Source organism: Bos grunniens, chromosome 16 (assembly GCF_055505025.1).
Source record: "Bos grunniens cultivar Pamir isolate PY7600 chromosome 16, Bosgru_T2T1.0, whole genome shotgun sequence".
Taxonomy (NCBI): domain Eukaryota; kingdom Metazoa; phylum Chordata; class Mammalia; order Artiodactyla; family Bovidae; genus Bos; species Bos grunniens.
Genome location: NC_141180.1, coordinates 41,623,063 through 41,636,522, shown reverse-complemented (window position 1 = coordinate 41,636,522; position 13,460 = coordinate 41,623,063). Strand labels below are relative to the sequence as shown.

At 37.2% G+C, this 13,460-nt stretch overlaps 1 protein-coding gene across 22 annotated transcripts in view; it reads left to right on the top strand.

The window, feature by feature from the left end:
* Positions 1 to 13,460, top strand: part of DNM3 (dynamin 3) — a 658,236-nt gene that overhangs the window by 168,371 nt on the left and 476,405 nt on the right. The window lies entirely within an intron of this gene.

Sequence of the window (13,460 nt, the reverse complement as noted above, 5' to 3'; positions counted from 1 at the left end):
AAGTGATGGGACCGGATGCCATGATCTTCGTTTTCTGAATGTTGAGCTTTAAGCCAACTTTTTCACTCTCCACTTTCACTTTCATCAAGAGGCTTTTAGTTCCTCTTCACTTTCTGCCATAAGGGTGGTGTCATCTGCATATCTGAGGTTATTGATATTTCTCCCGGCAATCTTGATTCCAGCTTGTGCTTCTTCCAGTCCAGTGTTTCTCATGATGTACTCTGCATATAAGTTAAATAAACAGGGTGACAATATACAGCCTTGACGAACTCCTTTTCCTATTTGGAACCAGTCTGTTGTTCCATGTCCAGTTCTAACTGTTGCTTCCTGACCTGCATACATATTTCTCAAGAGGCAGATCAGGTGGTCTGGTATTCCCATCTCTTTCAGAATTTTCCACAGTTTATTGTGATCCACACAGTCAAAGGCTTTGGCATAGTCAATAAAGCAGAAATAGATGCTTTTCTGGAACTCTCTTGCTTTTCCCATGATCCAGCGGATGTTGGCAGTTTGGTCTCTGGTTCCTCTGCCTTTTCTAAAACCAGCTTGAACATCAGGAAGTTCACGGTTCACATATTGCTGAAGCCTGGCTTGGAGAATTTTGAGCATTACTTTACTAGCGTGTGAGATGAGTGCAATTGTGCGGTAGTGTGAGCATTCTTTGGCATTGCCTTTCTTTGGGATTGGAATGAAAACTGACCTTTTCCAGTCCTGTGGCCACTGCTGAGTTTTCCAAATTTGCTGGCATATTGAGTGCAGCACTTTCACAGCATCATCTTTCAGGATTTGGAGTAGCTCCACTGGAATTCCATCACCTCCACTAGCTTTGTTCGTAGTATGCTTTCTAAGGCCCACTTGACTTCACATTTCAGGATGTCTGGCTCTAGGTGAGTGATCACACCATCATGATTATCTGGGTCGTGAAGATCTTTTTTGTACAGTTCTTCTGTGTATTCTTGCCATCTCTTCTTAATATCTTCTGCTTCTGTTAGGTCCATACCATTTCTGTCCTTTATCGAGCCCATCTTTGCATGAAATGTTCCTTTGGTATCTCTGATTTTCTTGAAGAGATCTCTAGTCTTTCCCATTCTGTTGTTTTCCTCTATTTCTTTGCCTTGATCGCTGAGGAAGGCTTTCTTATCTCTTCTTGCTATTCTTTGGAACTCTGCATTCAGATGCTTATATCTTTCCTTTTCTCCTTTGCTTTTCGCTTCTCTTCTTTTCACAGCTATTTGTAAGGCCATCCCAGACAGCCATTTTGCTTTTTTGCATTTGTTTTCCGTGGGGATGGTTTAACTATAAATATACTATATTTACTATAAACATGCTATTTTTAACTATAACTTCTGGAAAAGGCAAAACTATGGAGAGACTAAAAGATCGGTGATTGCCAAGGGTTGTGGGGAGGGAGGGATGAATATAGGCAGAACACAGGATTCTTTGAGTAGTGAAACTAATCTGTGTGATACTGTCATGATGGATACATGTCATCATCATACATTTGTCCAGATCCATAGGATGGACACAACCGAGTGTGATCCTAATGTAAACTATGGACTCTGAGTGATTGTAATGAGCTAGTGCAGATTCATTGATTGTAACCAATGTACCACTCTGGGTGGGGGGAGGTGTTGATATTGAAGGAAGTTGTGTGTGTGTGAGGACGAGAAGTATAGGGAAACATCTCGTATTTTCCACTTAATTTTCTGTGAACCAAAAACTGCTCTAAAAAATAAAGTTTATTTTTGAAAAGTGATTAAAATGATAAATTTTATATTATATGTATTTTATCACACATAAACCAAACCTCTAAAGTATAAAAGAGATTTTTTCAAAGCTGTTTCTTTTATTAAGGATCCTTTGATTCATGGTATTGTGTCACATAATTAAAAAGTATACTTTGTATTTTGGAGTATGTGCTATTTTAAGTGTAATCAGTGAGAGTTGAATAAGGGGACAAAAGGGAGGCAGAAAGGCCTCCTCTCACTTGGTCCCCTCAATGATTTCTATTCCTTGAGAACCTCCATTATGGTGCCCTTTGGAGAAAGAAGTCACTTGTTTTTCTGACCATCTAGTCCACCCAGACACTCCCTGTTGGAGTTCTTGCCCTCTCAAGTGGCTCTCCTGAACAACATTAAAATGTCCCTAGGCCTGCTGCTTTCCCCATGTGGCCACAACTGGTCCATGGGAGATGCTCAGGCATCCTGTCCTTTGCCCTGTTGCTGAGGCTGTGCAACCTGGATAGTCTACTGACCACAGGCTTGAGCTCTCCCAAGCCTGGCCAGGTGCTAGGTTTTGCAAAGGTCTTTCACTAAGTGTGAGATATGGAAGAGGGCATCTCCCCACCCTGCCCCTCATGGCAAGGAAGTGGGACCTGAGAGTTTGGTCACTAATTTCTTTAAAGAAATCTCTTTGCAAATGCTTGTTAATCTCATCATTTTATTATTATATTTAGGGGAGCATTGGAGGAGCCCAAGAGGTATCAAAAGTCATATCTGGAGCATATCTTATATCATTTCTTCCTATGGTATTGATCTAATACCTGAAGGTTTCCAGTGTAATTACAGTACTCTTTCATGAGCTTACAGCAACTTGGTATGGTGGAATGAACTAGAAGCCAGAATGAAATAACCCCAGGTCTTGTAATTACACCATTTTTTTTTGGTTTTGTGACTTTGTAAGGAAATCACTTAAGCTTTTTGATAATCAGTTTCCATAAAATCGTTTTGAAGACTGAATGACAATGCACTTGAAGGTGCTTTGAACATTATACATATGCTTGTTGTTCTTCAGTCGTTAAGTTGTGTCTGACTCTTTGCAACCCCATGGACTATAGCACGCCAGGCTTCTCTGTCCATGTGCTAAACATGTGCAAAATATTCTATTGTTAATTTAGAAGACTTTCTCTGCTGTGGAGGCTTCTAATGAACATGTTTCTGTGATCATGAAACTCAGAACGGTTTAATTTTTCTATTGAAACACATGAATGATTACTGTATCAAGGTAAATTTGAACTACCAAATGCAAGATTATGTTATATTGTCCAAGTGTGAACTTTGGTGGTTGTAGCTGGTGCTATTAGGGACTTGTCTCAGATTTTGCTTGCATCTTGAGCCATACAGCTTTGATGGAGGAAAGTGGCATTTCTAGTTACACAGAAATAATAAAGACAATTATTATTATAATCATGATTTTACTGGCTACATTTATATGGCACTTAGTATGTACATGGTTAACAGGTACTTGTCTAAGTGCTTTACATATATTGACTTATCTGTACAACAATCCTATGGGGTAGCTGGCGCTATCATTAATCCCATTTTATGTAGTAGAAATCGAAATACAAAGAAGTTACAGTTCACTCAGGATACTACCTACTTTCAAGGTTGTTGTGGGTATTAACATGAGATAATGTGTCTGTCTGTGAATCAAAGCTTGATGTATGATTCTCAGCCATTTAATTTATTCCAAGGTTCAAAAGTTACAGTTTAACTGGGATAATAATACCTGTTTCCCAGGATCATTGTAGGTGTTAACAGGAGTGAATCTGTGTTAATTTATGTCCTGACTTATGCAACAGATATGTCATATACCTCCAAATTCTCTTTGGGGGTAAGTATGAATTTTTGTAGGCAGTGCATTTCCGTCTCACACAGGTACAGCATTCTAACTCAGCTTTTAAGGCTTATGATGGGTTATAATAAAAAATCACTATTAGGACTACGGAGAGCAATATATGTGTATGTGTGTATATATATATATAGTGTCATGTCCACAACTATCTTCTCTAACTTTTCACTGGTTAGTGCTTGTCAGTGGCTCTCAATTGTTCTTTAATATCTTCTTTGAGGATGTAAATGAAGAACCCAGTAGCTTTTACCAGAATTCAGTTTGTTTTCTGTGGAAACTTCTTTCCTCAACAGGTCATAAAAATCAAATGAAGAGCATATCAAATTTTAGCCGTTTTATGACTTTATGTTGATCATCAGATCATATCAGTCGCTTAGTCGTGTCCGACTCTTTGCGACCCCATCAATCGCAGCACGCCAGGCCTCCCTGTCCATCACCAACTCCTGGAGTTCACCGAGACTCACGTCCATCGAGTCAGTGATGCCATCCAGCCATCTCATCCTCTGTCATCCCCTTCTCCTCCTGCCCCCAATCCCTCCCAGCATCAGAGTCTTTTCCAATGGCCAAAGTACTGGAGTTTCAGCTTTAGCATCATTCCTTCCAAACAAATCCCAGGGCTGATCTCCTTCAGAATGGACTGGTTGGATCTCCTTGCAGTCCAAGGGACTCTCAAGAGTCTTCTCCAACACCACAGTTTAAAAGCATCGATTCTTCGGTGCTCAGCCTTCTTCACAGTCCAGCTCTCACATCCATACATGACCACAGGAAAAACCATAGCCTTGACTAGACGAACCTTTGTTGGCAAAGTAATGTCTCTGCTTTTGAATATGCTATCTAGGTTGGTCATAACTTTCCTTCCAAGGAGTAAGCGTCTTTAATTTCATGGCTGCAGTCACCATCTGTAGTGATTTTGGAGCCCAGAAAAATAAAGTCTGACACTGTTTCCACTGTTTCCCCATCTATTTCCCATGAAGTGGTGGGACCAGATGCCATGATCTTCGTTTTCTGAATGTTGAGCTTTAAGCCAACTTTTTCACTCTCCACTTTCACTTTCATCAAGAGGCTTTTAGTTCCTCTTCACTTTCTGCCATAAGGGTGGTGTCATCTGCATATCTGAGGTTATTGATATTTCTCCCAGCAATCTTGATTCTAGCCTGTGTTTCTGCCAGTCCAGTGTTTCTCATGATGTACTCTGCATATAAGTTAAATAAACTGGGTGACAATATACAGCCTTGACGAACTCCTTTTCCTATTTGGAACCAGTCTGTTGTTCCATGTCCAGTTCTAATTGTTGCTTCCTGACCTGCATACAAATTTCTCAAGAGGCAGATCAGGTGGTCTGGTATTCCCATCTCTTGAAGAATTTTCCACAGTTGATTGTGATCCACACAGTCAAAGGCTTTGGCATAGTCAATAAAGCAGAAATAGATGTTTTTCTGGAACTCTCTTGCTTTTTCCATGATCCAGCGGATGTTGGCAATTTGATCTCTGGTTCCTCTGCCTTTTCTAAAACCAGCTTGAACATCAGGAAGTTCATGGTTCACATATTGCTGAAGCCTGGCTTGGAGAATTTTGAGCATTACTTTACTAGCGTGTGAGATGAGTGCATAAATAAATAATAATCATAATAATAACTGACAGTTTTTACATTTGTAGTATGGAATGGACACCATCAAATGCTTTGTGTGCATCACCTCATTTCACATCTTCCCACAAAAAGGTGTGTTTTTTGTCTTCCACACTCCTTCATAAATGCTTTATGCTTTCATTCATTCATCCCCAAATAAATTTTTATATTGGTTTGAACCCATGCCCTCTTCAGTGGAAGCTCACAGTCTTAACTACTGTGCCACCAGGGGAGTCGCTCAAATATATATTTTAAAATTGGGTATTTGTTATTATTTTCCCAGCTGTTTTATCCCCAACTCCCTTTTTCTTTTTCACTTTGATGCTTTTGTTATCATTTATAGTTTTAAATGTTCTCTTTTCTCTTCTTGGCTTTCCCTCAATTCTACTTATTCTCCTATATTTGCACCCAACTCTTTCCATAAATCTACCACAGCTTAAAAAGACCCCCACCCTTTCTAAATCCACATGGCACTAAGGTACACCATTTATTTGTCAATTACTCATGATAGTGTTTTCTATCCTGGAATTTTATTTAAATCTTGTGCTTAATTTTCACAAATTTGTGTTCTTTCTCCAACTTGGGTAAGTTCTTCAAGATTGTGAATTATAGCTTATCACTTTTTGTTGTCTATAGTAGAAGTTGCTTAATAAGTGGATTTTTTGCCAGAAACTCAAATGCCAGTTGAAAGGATTATATTATATTACAGAATGGAAAACAGTCTCATTTCTGTCACCCAGAAGCACAATGTGTAATTGAAGCCTTGCTCACTAAGGAAATAAAAACCCTCATCACAAAAGCACAGGTTTTTGGAAGACTGAAAATATAATATTTTTGTGATATTAAATTTCTCACTAAAATGAATTCCAGAGAGTAATAACATACTCTCAAGCATCTTATCCAGAGCTTTTCTCTATAACTTTTTAGACCAAAAGCGAGAGGAGATAGCTCATAAATTGATTCTAAAGAGATCTGCCGAGAAAAAGATTTTGCTCCATTCTGTTGATTCACACTGAATGAGAAAAAAATACTGGTGATTTTAAATGCTGAAAGAGACATTCTAGGCCTCATGTGTTTTTGAAAAATACTGAATAGTAATTCAGTTTTGATTTGGAATCATTCATTCATTCACTCATTTGTTTTTTAATCATTCCTGTATCTTTAAGGAGTGTTAAGCACTTTCTTTAGCACTTTCTTAGCACTTTCGTTATAGCATTAGAGATGAAATGTATAAACAAATAGTTCTATGCTGTAGAATGTGTAATACATATTATATGAATATTTTAAAACATGTTACTTTGGACTGAGAATCTTTAAGTTTCTTTCTACCAGTAAAATTGCATGAGTTGTACATTCACAGAGGAGAAAAATATTCCTCACAATTAGTGGAGTGACCAAAGGAAGTTTTTGGTGGAAATGATCTTTGAGTAGGACCTTGTTAGGTAGTATTTTGATAGACACCTATTATAGTCATGGTCCAAACTGTCTGTTGAGTGTTTGCCGAAGTCAGTATACTAGGTGCTTTAAACACATATTTCTGTGAGGAAGAGTGTACTGCTGAGTTATCTGTGGATACCCTGAGATTATACTGAAAATCTTGTGTATATATGTTTGTACTTGTTAGTGGGGAAAGGTTCCTGAGCTTCCAGAAACATGAACCAAATAGAGAGAGTAGCACGTTTGATTCCTGGACTTTGAGAAATGTGCACATAGGTGGGTGGCAGGTGGAAAGAAGGAACTGTGGGGAACAAAGAAACTGTGAAAGGCTGAGTATTGGATGCTCTTAAGAAGGGAGAGCTTAAAGTAGTGAGAAGCAGTCAGTGTAGGATTTGGTTAACCGATCGTCCTCCGGGCTCAGAATGTCTGAATTTAAATTCTGAACTGCTACCTCCTGGCTGTGTGACCTCAGGCAACCTATTTATCCTCTCTGAAACCAAGACCATTGCTGTCTAAATTAGCTATTACATATTTGCCTAAAATTTCTTTGGTTATTTGTGGGTTTTTTTGGATTTACAGTGTTGTGTTACTTTTTGCTGTACAGCAAAGTGAATCAGTTATACCTATAAATACATCCACTCTTTTAAAAACTTTTTTCCCATATAGTTCATCACAGGGTATTGAGAAGAATTACTTGTGGTATCAAGTTGGTCCTTATCATCTATTTTATATATAGTAGTGGGTATATGTCAATCCCAATCTCCCAATTTATCCCTGCCTCCCTTTCCCCCAGTAACCATAAGATTATTTTCTTCATCTGTAATTCTTCTCTTTTGTAAATAAGTTCATTTGTACCATTTTTAAAGATTCCACATATAAGCGATATCATATATATTTCTCCTTCTCTGACTTACTTCATTATGACAATCTCTAGATTCATCCATGTTGCTGCAGATGACATTACTATATTCTTTTTTTATGATTGAGTGATATTTCATTCTGTAAATGTATCACATCTTCTTTGTCCATACCTCTGTTGATGGACATTTAGGTTGCTTCCATCTTCTGGCTATTGCAAATAGTGCCACAGTGAACACTGGGTGCATGTATCTTTTAGAATCATGATTTTCCCCGGGTTTCCCTGGTGGCTCAAGTGATAAAGAATCTGCCTGCAATGCAAGAGACCCGGGTTCAATTCCTGGGTGGGGAAGACCCCCTGGAGAAGGGAATGACTACCCACTCTAGTATTCTTGCCTAGAGAATTCCATGGACAGAGAACCCTGGTGGGCTACAGTCCATGGGGTTGCAAAGAGCTGGACACAACTGAGTGACTAACACACATACACACACACCCACACACACGTGAGGTACATACCCTAAAGTGGGATTGTAAGATCATGTGGTTGCTCTATTTTTAGTTTTTTAAGGAACTTCCATACTGTTCTCTATAGTGGCTGTACCAATTTACATTCCAAACAACAGTGTTGGAGGGTTCCCTTTTCTCCACACCCTCTTTAGCATTTATGGTTTGTAGATTTTTTGATGATCTTTGGTTATTCTAAAATTAAGGGCTTACTATATACGTTAAATGCTTTCATTCATTTTTTATATGTATGTGTAAATGTATATAATGTATTCTTTATGTAATATAAATTTGTTGAGACTATATAACTAGTCACTGGGAGAACTTTTATGAAACTTTTATGAAAGGGGCAGACAGGGCCATGCCCTTGACCTCATAGCAACCCATGAATGAGGTACCATTTAGAGAGGAGGGAACTGGGGTCAGGCAAGGTGAATGACTTTCCAAGGCATGAGATAATGAAATGGAGAAGCTTTAAACTCAGGTCTGGTTCCAGAGTCTTAAACACTCATGTTCTTGGCTACAGCATGACTGACTCTGCAGGAAGATTAACAAGGGGAAACCTACTTTAACAATGATTTACATACAGATTTTGTTGTTGAAAGAGAAAGGATGCAGATACTTTGTGTGGACTCTTCTAATGTTATGAAATTACTAAGAAGAGTTATCAAGTAATAGAGTATATTTTCAAATCAGGTTTTAGTATGATGGCACATTTGGATGATCGAATAATTAACACATTGTTATTGAGGTTATGCTCTTCATTGTGACCCATGTGATACAGTCATATCTGAGGACCCTCTAAATAAGTGCACTTGTTTTTCCAGCAAGGTGACTTCTCTCTCTCCCTCTCTCTTTTTTTTTTTTTTTACTGATTATGCTTTTTTCAATCTTATAATTTCATCTATTTTGCAAAAGTGATGAATTACTTCCATGTGTTGAGATAATTGGTGACTGTTGGAGCTGAACATTAATTCATAGGCAAATTGAGTTGGAAAAGCCATAGCTACTGAGTTTCAGATGAAAACTTTGTTTTTCTTTATAGGTACCTTTCTTTTAACATTGTTTAAACTGACCACATAATGCATTGACTTTTGCTAAGTGCTTATGGGTATCCTTTGGAATTAAATAAAAAATTATTTAAGGGGACCTTTAAAATATTTTAAACGTATTTATCTCCATTTAGATAATTCAGACACTAATTGACCAGTTCTATTACTTGAGTTTTCTTCATACTAGGAGCAATTTATAGTTCTCTCCCTCCCTCTTTCCTCCTCTTTTTAAGTTTTCAAAATGGTTGGATTGGCTCTATTGTTTGAGTCATATAATAATTTTTGCAATTTATGAAGCAAAGGCATCTTAACAGAAGGGTTACTTTGCATTTTAGTTTTATGCAGTGAGTTTTGAATATTATGCCCAAGAACTTTCATATATTCACAGTTTTTCATTTGTTCTGACTTTTGTGGCAAAAATATCTGCTCTCATAACCAAGCTATACCATACTGACTCTGACTGCTTACTGCTTGGGCCATAGTTGACAATAAATATTTTTGTATGACTCTCTACAGCACTGAAGTGATTTGTTCTAGTGAGACAGAGTTTAGAGGTGATGTACCTCTCATTTATAATAAAATTTAATATATCTGGCAGAACAGGCATTCATAGAAAAATACTTATGCTTTTAGCTAAACATGCTGTGTGTGTTTGTGTGTGTGTATATGCAAATTTGGGCTAGAGGACAAATTTTTTTTGTTAGTAATATTGTAAAAAATGCAGTAGATAAAGTTTAAACAATTAAATTGTTTTGTAGAGATTGACAAATTGATTCTAAAATTCCTAGGAAATGCACAGGATCCAGAATAGCTAAAATAACTTTAAAATAAAACAAGTTTGGAGAATGAACACTACCTGATTTTAAGACTTGTTACAAAGCTACAATGTTGCAGATAGTATGGCATTATACAGCCCAGCAATCCTGCTGCTGGGCATACACACCGAGGAAACCAGAATTGAAAGAGACACATGTACCCCAATGTTCATTGCAGCACTGTTTACAATAGCTAGGACATGGAAGCAGCCTAGATGTCCATCAGCAGACGAATGGATAAGAAAGCCATGGTACATGTACACAATGAAATATTACTCAGCTAATAAAAATAATGCATTTGAATCAGTTCTAATGAAGTGGATGAAACTGGAGCCTATTACACAGAGTGAAGTAAATCAGAAAGAAAAATACCAATACAATATATCAACGCATATATATGGAATTTAGAAAGATGGTAACAATGATGCTAAATGTGAGACAGTGAAAGAGACACAGATGTAAAGAACAGTCTTTTGGACTCTGTGGGAGAAGGCGAGGGTGGGATGATTTGAGAGAATAGCATTGAAACATGTATATTACCATATGTGAAATATATCACCAGTTTAGGTTCGAAGCATGAGACAGGGTGCTCAGGGGTGGTGCTTTGGGATGACCTTGAGGGATGGGATAGGGAGGGAGGTGGGAGGGAGGTTCAGGATGGGGAACACATGTACACCCATGGCTGATTCATCTCATTGTATGGCAAAAACCACTACAATATTGTAAAATAATTAGCCTCCAATTAAAATATATAAATTAATTAAGAAAAAACAATAAACACAGGAAGTAAATGCTCCACATGTCTATATTATCCGCTGTGGAACTATCTCCATGGCATTTTCAGACAGTGAATACAGAATGTGAGGGGTACATGGTGTGTTGTGTGTGTTTCAACTTTCTATAGAGTATGTTACAGTAAAGGGACAATTTATATTTAACTACTTTATGAATGGAAAAAATAACAGACTTGTCATAGGAAAAAAAAAAAGATGGCATGGCCTTGATATAAATATGGACAAATAGACCAGTGGAACAGAAGAGAGGTAAAAAAAATAGACCTACAGGTCTATAAATAATTGATTTTTAATAAAAGCAGAAAGACAATTCAATAGAGAAAAGGTAGTATTTTCAACAGTTTTGGAAAAGTGGCATATTCATATGTAAATACTGAACTTCTATTTATACCTTTCACTGTATACAAAAGTTGAGTTGACTTTGTTTCTAACAATCACCTTCAGGAATTTGTCATGAAGACATTTGAGAAGCTTACCAAATATACTAAGATATTGTTAAAATATTTTGATGGAATGGTATTGCTGACAAATTGTGTGTAGAAGCTCACTTAGAGAAAATAAATTTTTGTCAAACTTCAAATCTTTCCAGCAACATTTAATTCGATATTTTGAGAATTTTTTAGTTGCATATTTACATATGTACACACACATTTATATACTTGTTCTTATATGATTACTACTTAAATTTTATTTATAAACTTCATTTCTGTGTTTAAGATTCTGTGGGGAAATTTTTCATTTTGCAAATACTAGATTTTCTGTTGTATTTTTTTTTATAGCAATCTGATTACTTGAACTTTCATGACAAAGTCTAGTGATATCACTTTTAATTATAGATTTTTACTTGGCAAATCACCTTGCCTTTTTTCTTCTTAAAACAAGAAATAATGTTGAAACATTTGCTGTTTGTGAAATTGTACATTTAATTACTCTTTAATAATACTGTAATAACTCACTTATTTGGAAACCTCTTTTCAGTTTCTTAGCTGATTATCAGAAGGAAGCAAGAAGAGTCTTGGGCAGTCAAAATTAATATTACAAAATCTATGATCTAAAGCTCATTTTTGCAGTGTGGCCTTACTCTGGGCATTTCCCATCTCAGTGTAGACTCAGACCATACACACTAGGTTATTGGACTTCTCAGTTTAGAATTAAATATAAAGCTGCAAGGTAGAATGGGAATATGGCTTAAAAACAGATGTCAACAGTAAGAACTGACAGATATAAACCTGATGTAAAGGAAGAGACAATAAAAAAAACAAAGGAAAAAGATTTTTAACAAAATAGCCTATAGCAAAACCCTTTGAGATAACAAGAAATATTTCAATTATGTATAGAACATTGTTTAAGGATACAAGAAACTATAGGATACATACTCAGTTTCTGTAAATGCCATTAGTCACTTGCTAGTATTTATTAATACCTCGCCCTTTCAAGAGGTTTTTAACACTGTTGCTTATTCTTTCCTTAAAACATACACTATCCTTTTGGTTTCCATGATGCCAAATACTCCTGGTTTTTGTTCTCTCTTTGGCCACTCTCTCTCTCTTGCTGATGCATTATCTTTTACCTGGTCTTTAAAGTTTGCATCTACCCAAGGCTCCTTTCTCTGTCATTTTGTATTCTGCCTTCGGCAATCTCTTCTATGTCTTCAGTTACAACTCCTGCACCTAGGACTCTCATATTTATAGCTCCTGGGCTAAACTCCAAACGCATATTTCTAGCTGAGCCCTTGAAACTCTACTTGGATATTTCAAAGGTATAAAATTTAGTATGTCAAAAGCCATATTTAATATCATTTTCTTCTCAATACCCACAAACCTCAAGTGTCCACTAGTGTTTATTTTTTGATTCATTCACTCATTTACTCATTTGTTATTTAATTAAAAAAAATATATATATATATATATTGAATGCCCAATAGATGCAATTCACTGTTTTAGGTACTAAGAGTACAGCAGATAATGTTTCTATTTTCATAGAACTTATATTCCAGTGGGTACAGACAGGTAGTAAAAAACAAAATCTTCAAGTAATGATTATGTACTGAAGAACATAAATTAGATGATGTGATGGAGTGCGACTGAGCTGCTACTTTTCTTTGTCTGATCAAGGAAGGCTGTCTAAATTAGAGATGATATTTTAGATAAGAAGTAAATGACAGGATAGAGCTATGCATGCCATGATGTGGGTGAAGGGCATACCAGAAGAGGAGGTGCTTGTAGAGAGGCCTTGGGGTGGAAACAGACCTGGTGTGCTTGCAGAGCAGAAGAAGGCTACTGAAGCTCAACTGTTTATTTATTTTTGGTTTTGGCTGTAGCTGAGTCTTTATTGATGGGTGTAGGCTTTCTCTAGTTGCAGCGGGTGGGGGCTATCTAGTTGCAGTGCTTCTCACTGTGGTGGCTTCTCTTGTGAAGCACAGGCTCTAGTGTGTGAGAGCTTCAGCTGTGGCAGTGTGTAGACTCAGTAGTTGCAGTTCATGTGCTCTAGAGCATGGGCTCAGAAGTTGTGGCACTCCAGCTTAGTTACTCTGCATCATGTGGGATCTTCCTGGATTGAACACGTGTCCCCTCCATTGGCAGGCAGATTCTTAACCACCGGATCACCAGGGAAGTCCTAGCAGCTCAAGGGTTTGGAGTAAAAAGGGTAGAAATAGTGTTATCAATAGAGGTAGACAGGGATCAGACTGTCTAGGACTTTGTAGGCTGGGGGAGGAGTTTGGCTATTTCTGACTTCTCTGGA